General features: G+C 40.1%; 1 pseudogene; it reads left to right on the top strand.

The window, feature by feature from the left end:
• The first annotated feature begins 2793 nt into the window (after window positions 1–2793).
• On the top strand, window positions 2794–3326 carry LOC148024267 (V-type proton ATPase subunit D pseudogene; annotated as a pseudogene).
• Window positions 3327–19999: the final 16673 nt, after the last annotated feature.

Raw genomic sequence — 19999 nt, 5'->3', positions numbered from 1 at the left:
AGAGGAAGGGAAGGAGAGAAAGAGGGAAGAGAGAGAAGGGAGAAGAAGAAGAAGAAGAGGAAGGAGAGAGAGAGAGAGAAAGAAGGAGAAGTGAAGAGGAAGAAGAGAGAGAGAGAGAGAGAGGAGGAAGAGAGGGGAAGAGAGTTGGAGAGTGAAGACGGTTCGAGGAGCCACACTCAAGCCACCCCCTCATCGGCAAAGGATCCCCGGCCCACGATGTTTCCCTCCCGAACGAGTCATCTTGAAGGCCGCTAAGGCCCGGACTATCTAGACCCCGAGTAGAAATGGCTCCCAAGAAGAAAATCATGGGAAGCACAGGTGCCAAAGCTATCGTTGGTACCGGTAATGCGGGAGAGGCGAGCGGAGCGACCAATGCAATAAACGCCCCTATGAACATGAATCAAACTCACGTTCTTTAAGAATTATAATTAATTTATTTCTCGTGGAAGAAATAAAAGGATTAGCTACGTGCATGGAACAAGGATGAGTCGTAGGATTTTTTGTTTTCTCTAAGTGCTCGGTTGCATGCGTGAAGTGGTAGGGTATGGAGTTCGCATTAGTTTAGACGCATGAAATGATAGATTTTACACACATAAAATGATAAGGTTTTTGCATTATTTCACATAAAATAATAGCCTTTAAATTAGTTCAGTGCATGAATAGTCATTTAGAATTCATGCTTCATGATCATGACTAAAAGAAACACATGAAACGATAGTTTTCGATGGATAGAAACCTAGACCCTCATGGGATCCGGTGCATTAAGAATAAGTATAATTGCCTACGAATTGTTTTTTCGATCATGCTGTGGACTATTGCAAATGGATATGCTCCTAACTTAATTGAAGCTAGTGATCTAACCCTAAATGGATTGTTGACCCAAGTTATGCTGCTTGGTTGTTTGAAAAGGTTGTAAATCCCTTGAGCAAGTGTTTTGATACATCCAAGTTAAATTATGATTGTGCATGCAATGGGATTGCGATGCCTTGAAGCAAGAGGTTGTGCATTCAATTGTTTGTTAATGTGGTTTTGGATGTTAACCCAACTGGGGTGTGTCTGATGATTGCATGGCCGAGTCTAAGATGACTGATTGCCATGGAAACAAAAGGGATGTTTTCCCTAGTGATTGTTTTAAGCTGGGTGCTTCAGCTGTGGTTGATTTCCTAAAGGGATAATTAAGGAAGGATGGCGCTAGCTACCCCCCGCGAATCGCCAAACCCTAACTAAGGGGGTTGTGAATCTACGCCAGGAATGTGGGCCGAACCAACCGCGAGAGGACTCTCCGTGGAAATTACTTGGCGTAGGAGGACGCTTGGGTGCCAGTGGGGGCTGTGGCCGTAAATCCCAATGCCTCCGGGCCCTACACAAGTGTTCTACGTGACTAGAGATGGGATCTCGAGGCCTTGATACTAGTTACAAGGCGGAATCTTAGTAGGATAAAACCTTTGGGGTTTGTTGCCGGGAGACTGAAGGATTTTTCTGCGGAGGCAAAAAGGAACACTTAATTCTCCTGTATGGGCGGGAGACAAACATTAATCTAAAGATAAGTTAAGGAAGTGTTTCATCCTGTTTTATCTTGTCTTCATGTCTGTGCCCTAAATTATGTAAAGGAACTTGTGACTAACGGGTTAACTAAGGAAGCTGCTTTTATGTGTCAAACATAACGTGGTAGGTAACTAGATAACTAAATCAACCCTCGAGGGAAGCGTGGTGGATGTGACCAATGGGTCTATCCTAAATTTTAGAAATGTGGTATAGTTTAACATAATGATAGTACTCTTCATTATCAGCAGAATTCTATTACTTACTAAAATCTATAACTTTCCATTTTTGACTCCCCCTTCCTCAAGGTCCTCCTTTATTTTGTTGTGTGTCATAACGTTGACTAGGACCCACCACCTTGTCCTCTACCATGGTCTTTGTCTCTACTAGTAGAATAAAACACCTATTCAAACTTGTTTTTTTGTTGAGAAGAGGAATCCAAGCCAAATTTCTTTCCCTCAAGTATCAGCATAGAAATCAAGTCTGTAAAATCAAGGATATCATCCCTTATATTTGTTGAGAGTAGCAAATGATGCCTAATATAGAGGCTTTCCCATAAGTGGATTTGTATGAGAGATATGGCAAAGATGTATGCTCTAAAATCTCTAGGAAGAGATGTCAAAAATCCCATAAGCACAGAGAAGAAAAGTGGTACTATCCAAAAAGCTTTAAAGGCATGTACTTGACACTCATTTCAATGTAATGGTTCTTTCAGTTTGAGTCCCTGAAGATTGTGTTTATGAGTCCAAGCTAATCTATCTTGGAACCTAATTCACTTGAGTTACAATTATTTATCTCAATCATGTTTCAGGTAATAATTGTAACTCAAGTGAATTAGGTTCCAAGATAGATTATCTTGGACTCATAAACACAATGTTTAGTGACTCAAACTTAGGAATATCCATACCTTAGGCTTATTCTTCATCTCATATCCATCTCTTATAACTTGAAACATGATTGAGATAAATAATTATAACTCAAGTGAATTAGGTTCCAAGATAGATTAGCTTGGACTCACAAACAAAATCTTTAGTGACTCAAACTTAGGAATATCCATACCTTAGGCTTATTCTTCATCTCATATCCTTCTCATCCTTCTCTTTACTTAAAATCCACCCAACTCCCCTCCCATCTTCTTTGAAACACACAGGAAGCTTTAAGCAAGCATCACTAGGTCTCTTGTCTCCCCTTCTTCGTTGACCTTTCTCCAAGTCACTTACTGTCTATCAAGAAGATAGAGGATTATCAAACATGTCGTGACAAGGCCAACATTTGAATGTTGTTCCCATTGTAATGGTCCCAAGAGTGGTGAAGGCCCATTTGATCGATTGCAGCAAAGGCCACCAGCTCCTCAAGAAGAAGAGCGACACCCTAATTGTCCAGTTCTTGCAGATCTTGAAATAGATCATCCATGTAAAGGAAACCATGGGACACTCCCTCAAAGCTTCAAATTTCACCCTCAGTGTGAGGCCAAGTACTCGGCTCGTGAAATCATCAAACATATTTTCCTCAAAAATGTCAGCTCCGCATTTGTCAAATTTAGGGCTAAGTAGGACAACATAGCTGGTGTCAAGCTTCCAAAATTAGAGTATTTCACAGAAGCCTTGAGACAAAAAATGATGTCATAGGGTTGGCGCAGGGTGGCCACAAATCCAACTGTGTAGATCCTCCTTCATTAGAGCTGTTGAGGTTCTTGTCAAACTTTCCTCCTTGCAGACTTCTTCCTCAATGTGGATGAAGCTATCAAAACTACAAATCACATGGTATACCCAGCATGGGCATAGTTGTGAAGCTCTCAATTGTTTTGAAGAGATGCAACATCAGGGCTATTCTCCTAATGTTGTTTTCTCCTTTGCTGATGATGACTGTATTTTTGCAACCATCGAAAAAATGAGTGGGAAGATGGCATTTATCAGAGAAAAATGAAAATCAAGGGCAACATGAGTGCCGCAAAAAAATTCACCCCTAACATTTTTTCCAAAAGCTTCAAAAGTGTGAAGGCTTGGATTGAGTTTAATAGCTTAAGCCTTTCAAGTCACTGTGGCAACAACAAAGCATTGAGAAAAAAGATAGTGTCAAGAAGACTAGAGCAAAAGGCACATACCCATCTCAAACTCACTGAGAAAGAAGACCAAAAGGATCTCACAAAGAAGACTAGAGCCAAGATAATGAAGAACAAGTCAAAGATGAAGAGCATAAGACTGACCAATGAAGATAGAAGACTGGAATAGAGACCAAGAAGATCAAGAAAAGAGAAGAATGCCAAAGAAGCATGAAGAAGAAGATTATTTCTACTACTACAAACAAAATGTTGTGCAAAATATTCTCCATCATGGATCATGTTTTCCCAAAGTGGATCTTAAATTCCCTTACTAGATCTGCTTCCCATAGTGGATATAACAAACCCTACCAAAAATGTAAAGTTTCAGGCTTGACCTAACTAAGGTTGCCAAAGAGCTAGTCTCCTAGTCCATGTCTGCATGTAGGGGGGGCAAATGCTAGCAAGTGTAGGAACTCATCTTTTGAGGGGGGTGTTGAGAATAACCAATGATGTCTGATATAGAGGCTTGTGCCTAAGTGGCTTTGTATTAGAGATATGACAAATATGTATGCTCTAGAAGATCTAGGAAGGGATGTCCAAAATCTCATAAGCACATAGACGAAAACTAGTACTATCCAAAAAGCTATAAAGGCATGTACTTGACACTCATTTCAATATAATGGTACTTTCAATTGATTTACTCAAGATTGTGTTTACGAGTCCAAGATAATCTATCTTGGAACCTAATTCAGTTGAGTTACAATTCTTTATCTCAATCATGTTTTATGTTCCGTCCGCCATAGGTAGCATAGCTCTAGATCCGTGTTTCTCAACAATATTCATAGATGACCTAAATCTCTTGTATTCTTTTCCAAGTCCATCTAAGCATGCACACACAACATCATCATCATAAACTACCACACTAATAGATCCAAGAGCTTCCGCAACACTTTTGATCTTCAAGGCATAATACTTAATGGATAGGTTCTCTCTTTTCACTTGGTTCAGCTCCAACTTGAGCTATAGCTTTCAGGCCTTTGTATTTACTTCAAACAACCTTGCTAAATTATTTAATGCAATAGCCAGGATTTCAGATTCTTGTAAATAGCCCATCATGTTATCTTTGACATTGATAGACAACTAATACATGACTTTACTTTATGTCTGTTCTCAATCTTTCAAAGCCTTTACCTATTTCTACAGTAGCATTTTTTGTAGGAACTTCAGGTGCTACTACTATGTTTCCTTAAATGTAATTCCAAACACATTTTTCCTTTAAGAATTTTATCATCTTAGATATCTATCTAGGATAATTGTTCTTATCAAGATTCTCACTAACAGCCTAGTTTAAGTTATTGGACATTTTGATGAAATAAAAAACCTTACAAAAAGCCACAATTTGCAAGCAAGGTGATACCAATTGCACCACAACTAAACACATAGCCTTTTTCACCATTGACTGCACAATAATAACTGCAATCTAGAATCTCTATGCAGATGCTTTTTGTGTCTACAACCTACCAGATACCTAACATCTTATAGAATTGAAATTTGTAACCTGTGCACATGTAAAAGATGGACACAACAAAAAGTATAGTATATCTGGAAACTGTTATCCATACTACTGTAGGTCCAAAATGACCTCCAAAATGGAGGCCAAAATGACCTCAAATATCAAAAATCATAGTAGATGATCCCAAAATGGTTTGAGTACATTATATACATCGTTCTTTTTGCTCACCAAGTTTCATTGCAATTGGAGACTACTGCCCAACCAGCCTTAGGAGCCTCTTATAGTTACAACCTAAGGTAAATCAAGCAAGGTGGAAGAGCTTCTTATCCATTGCTTGCTTACTTTCACACTCCAATGCTTTTACCTTAGTCTTCAATTGAGCCATGTGTAGCCATGGGATGACTCTAACACCATGAAAATGGACAAGAGGGGAGAGAGGTGAAGCACCCAAGAGCACACATATATAAAAGAAATGGACTCTTGAGAACACAAAGAGATAGGACTAAAATCTTCTTATTTTTTTTCCACACAAAAAAACCAAGTCTTTAACATGAGGAAAGACTAATATGAAAGTACCACAACATATGTACATGCAGTTACTAAGTGTGAACCCACCACTAGAAAAGAAGAGGTGGCACAATGAATGTACTATAACAAAGGATCGATTACATGGGTGTAGTTCAATTGTAGAATCACAGTATATCCTAATGTTAGTCATCTAACATGCCATTGAATAATATCATGCCACATCACTAAGGCATGTAGTGGATGCCACCTCATGTAGAGCTTGATATCTCAACACTGAATCACGGAATCAAATGGAAACATAAAGTCATCAAATGAAAACATGTCATGTGATTCCATATATGGATATATAGCTTTATTAAACTCCTTCATAAATTCTTCTTCAATTTCTTCATTTTCTTGGAAATTTCCATGATGTAAGCTAGAAAGCTTATGGACATCTTCATGATCTTCAAAGGATTTGTATGACTTTCCATCTTGGACGTTATTATCCACTTCCTCTTCATTTTCTCTTCCTTTTCCTCTTCATTTTTTGGAAACTCTATAGAACTATAACTTTAGCGTTTCTTTTCCTACACATGTCTTTGTGATTAGAGGATAATGGTTCAGCACATCTATAACATAAAGATTGAGCATGCAATCCTCTAATATCATCACCAGTTAGTAGTTTTTCCTAACTAGCACCATGTTGTCCACTATGATGCTCATTATGACCATAATAGAATGGTTATCCATAGTCATGACCATGTTCATACCCACTAGCATAACACTGCTATCCATGAAATGGTTGATCATCATCATAATATTGACTATGGGATGGTTGTTCATCATAGAAATATTGATCAATATACTATCCATTTACATGCATATCAAAAGAGTTGGAACCATTCCCATGTCCTTGTGGCTATCCCACATGATTCTCATATATGGAAGGCTATCTAAAATGATTGTAAAATTTCTTTTGGGGTTGACCATAAGCATAATGATTGACATGTTTTTTTTGCTATCTAAACATGTTATGGCCGTCACTTGCATGTTGTGGATCAATCTGCATCATTGTCATATGCATGTTGCCAGTCACACCAATGCTCATTGTAATCACGGTCATAATGCAACCGCATATCATAGTGATATTGTTATCTATAATATCCACGACAATAAGATTGTTGCTTATAATACTATTGATCATCATGAGATTGATGCCCATGCCCTGTATATGCTTCATGATGTTCATACTATGCATGTATCAATCTTCATGATAAGCATGTTGTATGTTTGTGTATGGTATACTTGTTGTCTCTACATAGTAAGATAGTTTCTCCAAATGCATAGTAAGATGGTAGCATTTTTCTCACTCATAAAAACCTTGGAGTAAATTAGTCCCAAATATGCCATTAAATTCTTAGTGCATACTCTTTAAGTTAGCCTAGCTTTACCCTCCATTCTCCAAAGTTGGCTCCACGATGTTGAAGCAGCATTGGAAGAAGGTACCACTTGAAGCTATGCCCCTACAACTAGCCTAGTAACCTTGATATCACATTCTCAAACTAGTCAAAGTTGCAAGTTGCATTCAACAATGATTGTCTAATGTCTTTTCTCCCTATAGAGATGCTCAAGCAGTTTCAATAAAGCCTTCTCAAGAGTAGAAATTCCACATACACAGGTTGAGATCTTGTTGCAAATTGATGGCAAACGGGTTTATTTGTAGTCTTCTAAAAGGTCTTTACCTTATTTTTAGCAATAGGCTAAAGATCATTGCTAATGGTTCTAATAGTATGTTATAGTCACAAGGCCAAAGTGTCTAATTTTCCTTTATCGGCTCCATATTTGGTATGTTGGGAATATGCCAAAATGGGATTGAGAGCATTTAGAGTGTTAGAGTTTGAAGAGTCTAATGGATAAATATACATAGACCACTCTACTTTCCCTTCAGCTATGTTATTGATATATTTCACTATATTAATACTTTGATCAGATGTGGATTCACACAAGAAACCAATCTTCTTATATGAACTAGGGAAGTAGGTCTACCTCTAGGTGTACCTTCAACTTGAAATGACAACTATTATTACTTGTAACGAGAGGATAACATTTACATTTATGCTAAACTTCACCTCAACATTAGGGCAATAGTAGTTGACAAGGATCACTCATAGATGATTCATGGAACTTCAGTTTTAAAAATACCACTCGTTGCTATTGCTACTATAGATGGTTGAAATGATATTGAACTGATATACTTTGAATTCCCAACAAACAATGATCCACTTCTACACTACTAAGGCTTATAAGCTACTATGGCTTATTGATGATGTTGCTTTATCAATGTTGTTATTGCTTAGCATGATTGCTAGTGCACATTATATATAGGTTGCTCCTCTAGAACACTTGAAGAAAAAAACAACTACCAACATCAAGTTACTCCAAATGTCTGACGTTTTTACTTTCCTGATGCTATCTATATTTTTGATTCAATGTTGAATTTTATATGTTTATCTTTTTGATAATGTCTTGATGTTGTCTAAAGAGTTGGTTGTATCCCCTCCACCTTCAATATCTCTTTCTGGTCACCCTTTTGTTGATGCATATTATCCTTTGTTGCATATGTCTATCTACACAATAAAGAAAGCTTACAACTACATTAACTAATCAAATTGAGTAGCATAGCTTGTAAGTAAATATTTCTCCTTGCACTCATGCTTCTCTTTAGGGAATATGATGAATGATAGAATGTCAAGAATGAAGAAATTGACTCAGATCTTTGCCAATCATATAAACAAGGAGTATAATGCCTTGACAACTTTCTTGATTATTATTAGAGCTTCCTTATGATAATGAGAGCTATTGTCGTCTCTCTCCATTAAGGATTATAATGAAGATAGGATACCAAAGGATGAACATTTTATCTTAAAAAAATTCTATTATTTGAGAGAGTATCTAAGAATGCTATGATCTTTGAAGTCATGGATGCTCAATGAAATGAAGACATTGCTGAACTTGAGAGCTTAAAATAGTTGCTTTGGGAAATAAAGCATTCACAGTTCTAGGCATAAGTTAATGATGCATTTTTTAAGTAAGGGATCAAGTTGTTGTATACTGTGCCGAATTGCCATGATGTTTACTCTTGGATAGTTGCTGCTCCTACTATTCCTACTTCATTAGGTTTTGGAGGAGAAGAATACTTGAAAGATAGGATATGTGACTAATGGCATTATGGTCTCTTCCACCAATCACAACTTCAAATCACAGAAATAATGAACTCAAATGTGACCTTTCAAGGCTCATTTCAACAATTCACTAGTCATAGCTTCAAATAATAGAAATAGTGCTCAAATCTAACCTCTCAAGGCTCATTTCAATGATTTCTCATCCCAGTGAAAATCAATCTCCCAATAGTCGACTGGCCAATGTCTATGGCATAGAATAAGCAGAGACAAAATTCTTAAGAATATAGAAATTCTTGAGGCCAACTTGCCACCAGAAGGATTCTTGTCAACCAGTTCTATTACAATGGATTAATAAATTATTGGAAATTTTCTCCTAGCTTTCCATTATTTTCATTGCTCCCTCAACGCTCCCGCACAAAAGCCATTCACTAGGCAATTTGGCAACTCCTCTTAATTTGACTTATGAGTTGGATGATTTGAAAACTATAGAGCTATCTATTCATCCTCATGTGTAACATGTCCACTAGTATCATCCAGGACACGTCTTAGCAGTCCATCGGAAAGGATGTCTAGAAAGCTCTGCCCGGCACTCCCATGGAATGTTACCGAATTTGCGATCTAGGGCTTTCCGCGTCTGCCACGTAGCGGAAGTATTCTTGCCGTTCCCACCTAGGATCGACTGGAATTAGGGTTTTCCTGATTGGTCATTTCCTAACAGCAACGTGTCGAACCCAAGCGAACTACTTTACGCAGAAACGCCAGGTCCAAAGCGGATTCACGCTGCACTTCATTCAAGGAGAATGGGAAATGAGAGGAATGCAAAGCTCAACCTCTCTGCCATAAGGCATAGTCCCATTCCGTTCTCCTAAAACAGCGTAAATCGGGTAAGACATAACTCTAGGTCAACGCTTTCGTTGTTCTGTCTTTTGACGATCATCCCGCTGTTCTTCGAGATTTGAGAAAAGTTCTCGGCCAATCGGGACCACCCAACCGTAGGATGGACCCATGGCCCATCCTCCGCACTTTCCTCGGTTTGTTTTAGTTAGATAATTATCTAACACGTTTGTTGGACATGTAACAATCAGCTTCTTTAATTAAACCGTTAAGCACTGGTTCCTTCACGTAATCTTATCATATGACATAGAAAAACAATATCAAACAAGTTCTTTATTAACATATCATCATATTTATCTTTGAAATACAAGGAGTTCCACCTGTAGGCTTGTCCATAATCCGCCCGAAGGCTATCCAGTAATCCACAGGGATCACTATTCCAAGTTTTCGCCTGTAGACTAGTATGCGGGCCTCGTGATCCAATCCCCAGTCACGTTAGCCTCTTGTGCAGGACCCGGAAGGCGAGGGATTTACGGCCAGAGCCCCCCTGGCACCCAAGCGTCCTCCTGCTCCAAGTAGCACTCAACGGAGAGACCTCTCGCGGCGGGTTCGGTCCATGTTCCCGGCACGGTCAACAACCCCCTTGGTTAGGGTCAGGCAGGCAGTCGGGGTAACTGAAGCTGCCTCTCCCTTCAGGCCTTCAACCTGAAGTATAGATATTCATTTAATTTGTAATTCATAAATTAAACAGTGCTCTAAAATCTCTAGCAAGCACAAATATTTCCATTAATCGATCTTGTTGTTGGCAAATTGCTAAGGAAGGAATCTTTCCTTTTGAGTGCATCTAGCACTCGATCCGAGGTGCCTTGCAACTTGGCAAGATCCTTTATATTCTGGGTTAGGGCATACCCTATTAACCCAACTTGGTCAACCCTAACGTTCATTGGATACTTTAGTTTCCGGTTTTTAACCTTCCTTACTTAGAAGGATATCAAAGAATACATCCTTTTTGCAAGATCACTTGCGTAAGGATCCATCATCCTTGTTGAGGATATTTAACCTTTCTTCTTGGGAATCAATCACAAGACCATATGACTTCGTACTTGCCGCGCAAGTCCTGCATTGTACTATGCGATAATGGAGTCACGAAACAATCCGTTTCAGTTTCTTTAAGCTTACATTTGTCAGACCTAGGGTTTACTAACTTTATTATTTTCTTTTAAGAAACTTAGGGACAAACCCTAGTTCTTTTACATTTTCAATTTTCTAATTCTACGATTCGGGAATGTGGGCAAGTATTTAAGGTATAAATGGTTTTTGGATTTCAATTCATTCCCAATGAATATTTCGCAACATAGGTATTTCTAAGTTCATATTAATTTGGTTAACTTTTAGAACGTAATATTGAGATCACTTCTACACGATTTGTTATCCATGTGTCAATTGATTTTTCAATCCTAAACTTTATCGATTTGAGGTTAGGTAAATTCAATTAATATTCATTTTTCCTTGCGAACAAAACTCATGCCAAATAAGAAATCTTTCCCTTGCTAAATTATCCAGTTAGCAATGATAACTTCTTAGAGTTTAAGCAACGTAAGAAACCTTTCATGATTCGCACCTTCCATGATGACTCGTTATAAAAAGAATAAGGGTTAATAGTGCAAGATGCAGTTTTATATCTTCCAGACTTAACCGAAGTATACTACTCTAGTGGATAAATAATCTTGCTCATAATTCGTTTTAATGCATAATACTTTTTGAAGGAAAACTATGTTTATACTTTATTTATTTTGCATGTTTAATTAAACTAAATTCCTTCATCATAAATAACTAGGAGAAAATATATATCTTATTCCTAGCAATTCATCTTGCATGATTGAATTAAAACCGATATAAAATTAAGAAGGAAAAACCTGGTTTTGGGACGAGATATCCAAATGGATACCGGGAGATGACCCTCCCGCAGCTACTCCTTGGACTTTCTTAGGCGGCATCGCAGTTGTAGTCCTTCGAATGTGGAAGTAGCTTTACACTCTTTTTCGGGATTCCACCATCGCTTCAATACTCTTCTTCTCTTTTTCGAGGCAAGGAATAGTTAAGGGATTAACCACAAGAAGGCGGTAATAAGACCTTTAAGGCCTTAATTCATTTGGGAGAGAAAGGTTTACAAGGCCTAAAGAAAAAGGGTCAATAGGGTATATACACGGTGAAAATGGTGTGTGTGAGTGTGGTTTCAAAAGCATATGAAGGGGGCCTTGGAAGATCTTTGGGCACAGGAGTGAAAAGGACTTAGGGGTTTCAAACCCAGGAGGGGGAAAAGGTGAAGGGTAATACAAGGGGTTTATAGGTTAAACACAAGGGGTGAAAGGGCCTTTAAGAAGATAAACCTGGGAGAGGGGAAAATTTGAAGGTATAGGAAGGGGGCTTAAATGATTGTTGTAAGAAATTTTTTGGGGGGGAAACCTCCACGGGAAGGGGGCTGGGAAGAGCCCTTAGAAAGGAAATTTTTGTGTGGGGGTTTACCAAGCCCACATGGACAAGGGCTAAGGGGACCCACAAAGAGGAATGGGGGTGTAGTGTGGAAGGGGAATGAGAAGGCCGAACCTTGGAAGCTTCCAAGAAGCTTCTAAGGCTTTTGGAGCTTTCAGAACCCCACGTGCGCAGAAGAAGACCCAATTCCCGCAGCGACGTCGACTTTCTCTCTCTCACAGGCTTCCACTACAGCTCTACGATAGTGAGCACAATGCCTTCTCCTCTCTAGTGGCAACGTCGGCAGTCGGTCTCTCCTCCTCTCTCCACACCAACACTCCCTTCTCAGTTGCGGCGATGTGGGCCTCTCTGAACTCAGGGCAGCGCAGCGTCTTGGCCCTTCCTCTTGACGGCCAGCATCAACCCTCTCGCTCCACAGTAGTGGCCAATTACGGCAGTGCCCGGAGTTCTCCATTCCTTCCCTCACTCATCAACAACACCAACAGTCGGCCCCTCCTCCATGAAGGGAGCAACCCCACTCTTAAATAGGGGAGGGAGGGGAATCCTCCCCCTCCTTATGTGGCAATCTGCATGGCGGTGGAAGGCGCCGAGCTCCACCAAGGAGCTTAACCCACATTTCTATTTCCCTCCCCTTACAGCACGACAGTCGGGAGGGAAATTTTAAAAAAATTGCATTTGATATATTACATTCTCTCCCCCTTAGAGAAATGGAGATGTCCTCATCTCAAGATAAACTGGGGGTATTGATGGTTGAGAGTGCTTTCTTCTACCCAAGTGGCATCCTCTTCGGGATAATCTTTCCACTGGACGAGGCATTCTCTCAAGGTTTTGGATCTTAATTGTCTCTCCCTAACATCTAAGATCCTATCACGCCTTAGCTCAAGGACTCCTTGACTAGGCATTACAACTTGTTGGTCGTCAAGTACGTGATTAGGATTAGGTACATACTTTTTTGATAGACTGATGATGGGACCTAAAATGGGCCGGCACTGGCTATAGTACTAGCCGAACCTCATGCTCATGACACACAAACACCCTCACGGCCTCGCGGACCAGGAGCGTCTATCAAATGATGCTGAAGGACAAACTGCCCTAAAGCTTAATTTATGCGTTTATAGTTTATAGTCCAACGTTTTCCTTAAACTCCTCAAAGGGAGAACCCTTATACATTGGCAATGCCACAATCACACACACATAGGGGGCACTCCACCGACTAATAGTCGGAGCCCCACTGCAACTCTCCTACATCTCAAGGATTGACCCTTTGATGCACTACTAAACATATAACACAAACGAGCACAAACTCCTCTCTTTTATATTTCTTGTATTTCCAAGAAATATACCATGCTTCCTCACTTCACAGTCCCTTAGGAAACCGACCCTCTACCCTACGGCAAGGGATAACCTCACACTCTCAAACGTGGGTCAAAGTCCAAAGAAAACAATTGCTATGCAGTCCACGAGATTTTTCCTTCGATACCATGAACCATGCATAGTGCATAATGTGAAAGGTTTAGTGCACAAACAATAGAAAATCAGCATTGTGTATCGTGCGAAACCAATCTTTTCATGATTTCCATACTAACGTTTATGTACTGAAACGAGGAGAGACACCGAGTCTTACGCTCATGCTGCCTTTTCCTTTATTTTAAAACAACGTCCTATAGCCATGATGCAACACATAAATCACGTTTAAGATTGTACTTTGACGCTCAAACTCCCCTCTCACCCTATCGTTTAATGTTTTGCAATCGTTGATAGGTGTAAGAGTCATTTTATGTGTATTTCTTTGTAGAGAAAGCAATAGATACGGACAAAAACATAGAAATGAGGGTAAACCGAGGCTAACCTTGTGCTCTACCTTCATTATACATTGCACAAACACTTATGTAATTTTCTGGAATTTTTCTTTTATCGTTTCCTGATTTTCTCCCATTTAAAACCCATTTTTCACCATTTTTTGGCATTTTTCCTCTATTATTTTCAATAAAAAATGATAGAAATTGAAATTGATGGTGGGCTGTGGCCCTTAGGTTCTTTGACAGTAAAATTTCAGGTTTTATTGATGTTATATCTCATGTTTCCCCTTTATTTTGCAAAGAAACCCCATTTTGCATCTTAAACGCGTGTTTTATGGATTTTATACCATTAATTTCAGTCATAACACTTATAATTTTCTGATTTTCTGAGCATAAACTGATCAAACTCATAGCAAACAACAACATAGTGCATAATCAGCCCATGGGAACAATATTTCATCACCCAAATAGCATAAAAAGTCATTTTTTCTTCATAAAAATTGAATTACCGCTTAGGCTTTGTGTCTCGGGATCTCCGTTTTGGTGCGGGACTACGTATCAGCCCTCATTCAATGTCCAGCATCTTCAAGAACAACACTCTTCATATCTTCATCCATCCGGAAGCAATCTAGTCTCATCCGGACAAGCTTTCCTTCACCATTCTTCATTGTCTTCATCCACACAAGAACAACCCCTTAAGGGAGAGAGAGGGAGGAGAGAGAAAGACTAGTTTTCCATCTCTTCATTCCCACAGCCATTTCACGGGCGAAGACAGGCAATAAGACTAGCATGAAAGGAGAAGATCAGCCCCATGATCGGTTGTATGGGTTGCTTTCAGCCTGCATACTCCATCTCCATCATGAGAGGGCGCAAAAAACGGTCGCCATGTTGCTCCACGTTTTTTCTTCATCCCTCATTCTCTCTCCACGTTTTTTGCTTCATAAGGTGCATAAAATTTTAGGGGGGGTCCAAACTCAAAAGGCATGCCCAATTTTGACCTCCCAAGTGTCCACCTTTTCATATCTTTACCATTTTGTGGCCATTTCCCCGTCCGGCTCCAAATCGAGCTTTGAAAAATCCTGAGCATCCAGCTTGACACCCCGCATCGGTTGGCAACTCCTAACAACCCGCACAACAGTCTGAAAAATTATCAAAAATCAATAAGTGTCGCTCGGGCGCCTTTAAAGCACTTGACGCTTAAAATCGTCCTAGCTGGAGCCGCCGCCTTCGACGTTGAATATTTTTCCCTTGATATTCATAATTTTTAGCTTTTTTTAAGCAACTTCTCAGCATCAAAACTCCGCTCTCATTGGCGACCACAGGATAGGGTGACTTAACCCATCGAATCCCACAGTAGATCTGCACAAAACAACCAAAGGAAGCATCAAGCTGATACAAAATAGATACATATTAAACACAGCACAATGCTTACCCTACCCCCTGACAAAACCAAGGCATGACATCCACAAGGAGTAGGCCTAGCATAATCTGATAAAAGGTCCGACACTAGTCATTAACCAACTGCTCCAACACGGCCAAACTAAAAAGAACTATCAAAGAGGTCACCCTAAGTGGTGGTCTGAACTACCTACCTAACTAAGGACAACACAACCAGGAGCTCCTACTAGACGAGGAGTCCTATAGCCTGATCAGGAAGTATTTTCTTTCAGCACATTTCTTCTTTTAGGGTTTTATGTTTCCATACTCAGGCATGTAAAAAGGAGGGAGTTGAGCGTAGTGGCCCAAGGAGAACAGGGCATCGGCCTCAGGACCTGTCTCGATACCCAAGAACCTACCAAGCCCTCACAAGGCGACACTTAATCCTTTTCTGACACTCACTTTTATTTTCGCTCCAACCTTCTTTAATTTCTTCTTTTCCAGTAAGATGCTACCCCTAGGAAGACAAGGCATCGGCCCCGGGTCTGACTCGTCCCCAGAAACCTACCAGGCCTTCGCAAGGCGATGATCAACTGCTTATAAATTTTTGTTTCTTTTCTTTGATAGGGGTTAGAACCCCTTTTTACACACCTTTGTATATATTTATTGTCTTTTAGATATGCAGGGTTTCTTATTATCAGCATTCTTTTTCTTCTGCAGGCTTCTCTAACTGCCTCACAACTAACAAGAACTCCTAGAACGACTGCCTAATAGGCTAGCAGAATAGGGTCACTAGGACTCCCTTCTAAAACAGGTCTTTCAATGCCTGGAAATGTCTTTACAGGAGGCAACGACTACTCAGGTCTCCCTCAGTCATACTTAACCTAAACGTGGGACTTCATGCCTTGGACGCCGGTCCCCAACAAGAAAAGAAAATCCCCTATAAGTACACAGACACATATAGCAGAAAAACACGGTACTCATAAAGGAGAGATATCACCTGGATAGGGCCACGAGAAGCTTCCGCACAACAAAAGGCTCCTTCCAAGCTCTTCTTCGAACTTCTCTAGCACAGAACTACAACAAGAAACCATTAACCGCAATCGTACTAAACAGACAACTGGCCCTCTTGGCCTAATGAAATCTGGACGTAATATCCAAAGTATCTAGCCTTCCTAGCTTAAAACTAGATAGGTCATTTTAGTCCACATAATACTGATATCCTTGGCATATACATCACACCCTATTAGAGTACCTAGGGTGCCAAGGATAGCATATAATAGGTTAACTAACCCCATGCTACTCATGCAAGTTAGGTAAAAGCTTGATCTTGTTTTTTTTTATCTTAGGTTTTTTTTTTTTTTTTTTTTTGTAGAGATACAAGTCCAAGCCTTTCCACAAATAACTCATCAATAAGGCCGATCCCTTCTTGGGCACTATGAGCTAAATGAACGGCCTCAGTGGGCTCGCATGTCCCACATTTATTGTCATCCGAATAAACTAGTCGTTCAAGCGGCTAAGTGGCTCCTTTGGGAGAAAGAATCATAGCTTTGTACTCATTCGAACATCCCCTATTTGGGTTTTCACGTAAATCAATGCTGCGACCCAAACTAGGTAGAGCTTCAAGCCTAGGCACATCACATGGGTGTATCCCAAGGCAGCGTATATTGTCAGATGTATATCCAGTCTTATCCTCTTGGGGGTTCAACAGAATATATCCAGATGGGATCCTTGACCCTGCATCCGACACTCCTGCCATACTTTTGGAGATTTTGGGTCTATGGCCAAATGGCCTCACATCCTTATGACCTTTGTGAAGCACAGGTGGACTTTTAGCATTTTTCATCCTCTTTACAAAAGATGTCTTTACTTGTTTTTATCCATACTGCAAATTTTTTCCCATAAGAACCATGCTTTCACTGAATGGAACAACATCCACCCGGAAGCATGATTCCAATACCAAAGGTCTCTCAAGAGCCTTACTAGCAACAAAATTAGAACCACATACAGAATGCTTATCAACACTCATAGGCCCATTGGTTCTATCCATGTCGCCATCACAACTACCTCTCATGGAAGTGTTGCAAGCCCTAATGGGACTTGCATGGCTTGGCACCTGTTCACTAAGAGGCATGTCATTACTACTCATAGGATGGCCATTTTCTGCTTTGAGATTTTGGCCACCAAGGTTCCCCTCATAGGATATCTTGGTATCAACAAGTGAGCTGTCTTCTTGCAGAAATGATTGGAAGCTAGGATGCACTTGTACTAAACGGGAAAAACTCCAAAAGTTTTTCCAACATCTCTGAATATGACCCTCATAATCAATGGCATGCATTTTTGCTTCCCTTAACGACTTAGGATTCCGCAGTTCCACTTGGATGTGCGTATTAATATCTAAGCCATTCAGAAAGAGCTCACATAGCACATCATCCGGTAGTGCACTGGCTCTTCTTGGCCAAAGCCTAAGAATACTATCAAAGGCTCTAGCATACTCTTTAATAGAAAGATAAGACTCCTGTCTAAACTGCATAAGCTGCCCTAAGACCTGAATCATAGGGAGCTGCTTTTCATACTCATCTAGAAATCTATCACAAGACTCCTCAAATGATTTGATCGACCCTCTTGGGAGGCTCCAATACCATTTCCTTGCCTCTCCCTTTAGGGTACTTGGGAATACGAGCATCTGATGTATATCGTCGAACCCACTTGCAATGCAAGTTAGGTTATATTCTCTTAAATGAATCATTGGATCCTCATTTGGCAACCCATAAAACACTGGGAGATCCCTATAAAGAGGAGGACATTTAGTCCTCTCTTTTGGGATCAAGACTGGGTCATCAAAATCTTTGTATTCCTCTTGACCTAATACCAGTGTGTTAGGGTCTTTAATCTCTTCCATTTCCACCTTTACTGGTATGGAAGAGTCACTAATTCCATGAACGTCCCTTTCCGCCAACTCACAAAGTGGTTTAGGGAGTCCAACACTATGCAATAGGGAATCTATCCCATCATCTGCTAGTGGTGTTCTAGTAAGCCTATTCTCATCAGCCACCACTTTGCTAGAACTTAGGATAGGTCCTAATGAAGTCTTCCTTACTAACAATGGTTTTCCACACACATGGACATCATCCAATGCTTTATGGATCTTGGCAATCACACTATGGTACCCAACTGCATCGGCCACTAGCATCGGATGTATCTTTAGATCATAATCATCATGTTCTCCTATGTGCATATTAACCATCGTTGTCACAGTCTTTTCTATGACATTATCATCATGAATGATCATAGATGACTGTGTCATCTTAGCACTACTTTCACTTTCCCTTTTCTCTAATCTCCATGGGCTGTTAATCTTAGAGTTAGCTCCATGGTCATTTTCCCATAGTGACCCAAACTCAAGCATGGTATCACTTTCAGGGCAAAGGGTAAAATAGTTAATCACTCGACGTGTCAAAGATCCCCCTAGACTGTTCAAGATAGACAAAGTATCCTTTGGGTGTTGGGGACTTCTTGGATTGACCGTCATACTGATGACCAAGGTTTTTATTAGACTAACTTGATATCCACCGCTTCAAGGCGGCTATCGACCAATAGAATAAAGCTAACAGGTCCCTTATGAGACCAAGATTTGGTGACCGCCACTTATCGGCAGCTCCCGGCAGATGCACCACTGATGGGACCTAAAATGGGCCGGCACTGGCTATAGCACTAGCCGGACCTCATGCTCATGAAACACAAATACCCTCACGGCCTCGCGGACCAGGAGTGTCTATCAAATGATGTTGAAGGACAAACTGCCCTAAAGCTTAATTCATGCGTTTATAGTTTATAGTCCAACATTTTCCTTAAACTCCTCAAAGGGAGAACCCTTATACATTGGCAATGCCACGATCACGCACACATAGGAGGCACTCCACCGACTAATAGTCGGAGCCCCACTGCAGCTCTCCTACATCTCAAGGATTGACCCTTTGATGCACTACTAAACATATAACACAAACGAGCACAAACTCCTCTCTTTTATATTTCTCGTATTTCCAAGAAATATACCATGCTTCCTCACTTCACAGTCCCTTAGGAAACCGACCCTCTACCCTACGGCAAGGGATAACATCACACTCTCAAAGTCCAAAGAAAACAATTGCTATGCAGTCCAGGAGATTTTTCCTTCGATACCATGAACCATGCATAGTGCATAATGTGAATGGTTTAGTACACAAACAATAGAAAATCAGCATTGTGTATCGTGCGAAACTAATCTTTTCATGATTTCCATACTAACGTTTATGTACTGAAACGAGGAGAGACACCGAGCCTTACACTCATGCTGCCTTTTCCTTTATTTTAAAACAACGTCCTATAGCCATGATGCAACACATAAATCAGGTTTAAGATTGTACTTTGATGCTCAAACTCCCCTCTCACCCTACCGTTTAATGTTTTGCAATCGTTGATAGGTGCAAGAGTCATTTTATGTGTATTTCTTTGTAGAGAAAGCAATAGATATGGACAAAAACATAGAAATGAGGGTAAACCAAGGCTAACCTCGTGGTCTACCTTCATTATACATTGCACAAACACTTATGTAATTTTCTGGAATTTTTCTTTTATCGTTTCCTAATTTTCTCCCATTTAAAACCCATTTTTCACCATTTTTGGTATTTTTCCTCTATTATTTTCAATAAAAAATGATAAAAATTGA

This window comes from Lygodium microphyllum, chromosome 15, assembly GCF_053477565.2.
Source record: "Lygodium microphyllum isolate KBCC chromosome 15, Lygodium_microphyllum_v1.1.10, whole genome shotgun sequence".
NCBI classification, from domain to species: Eukaryota; Viridiplantae; Streptophyta; class Polypodiopsida; order Schizaeales; family Lygodiaceae; genus Lygodium; species Lygodium microphyllum.
This window is presented reverse-complemented; position numbering and strand designations above follow the sequence as displayed.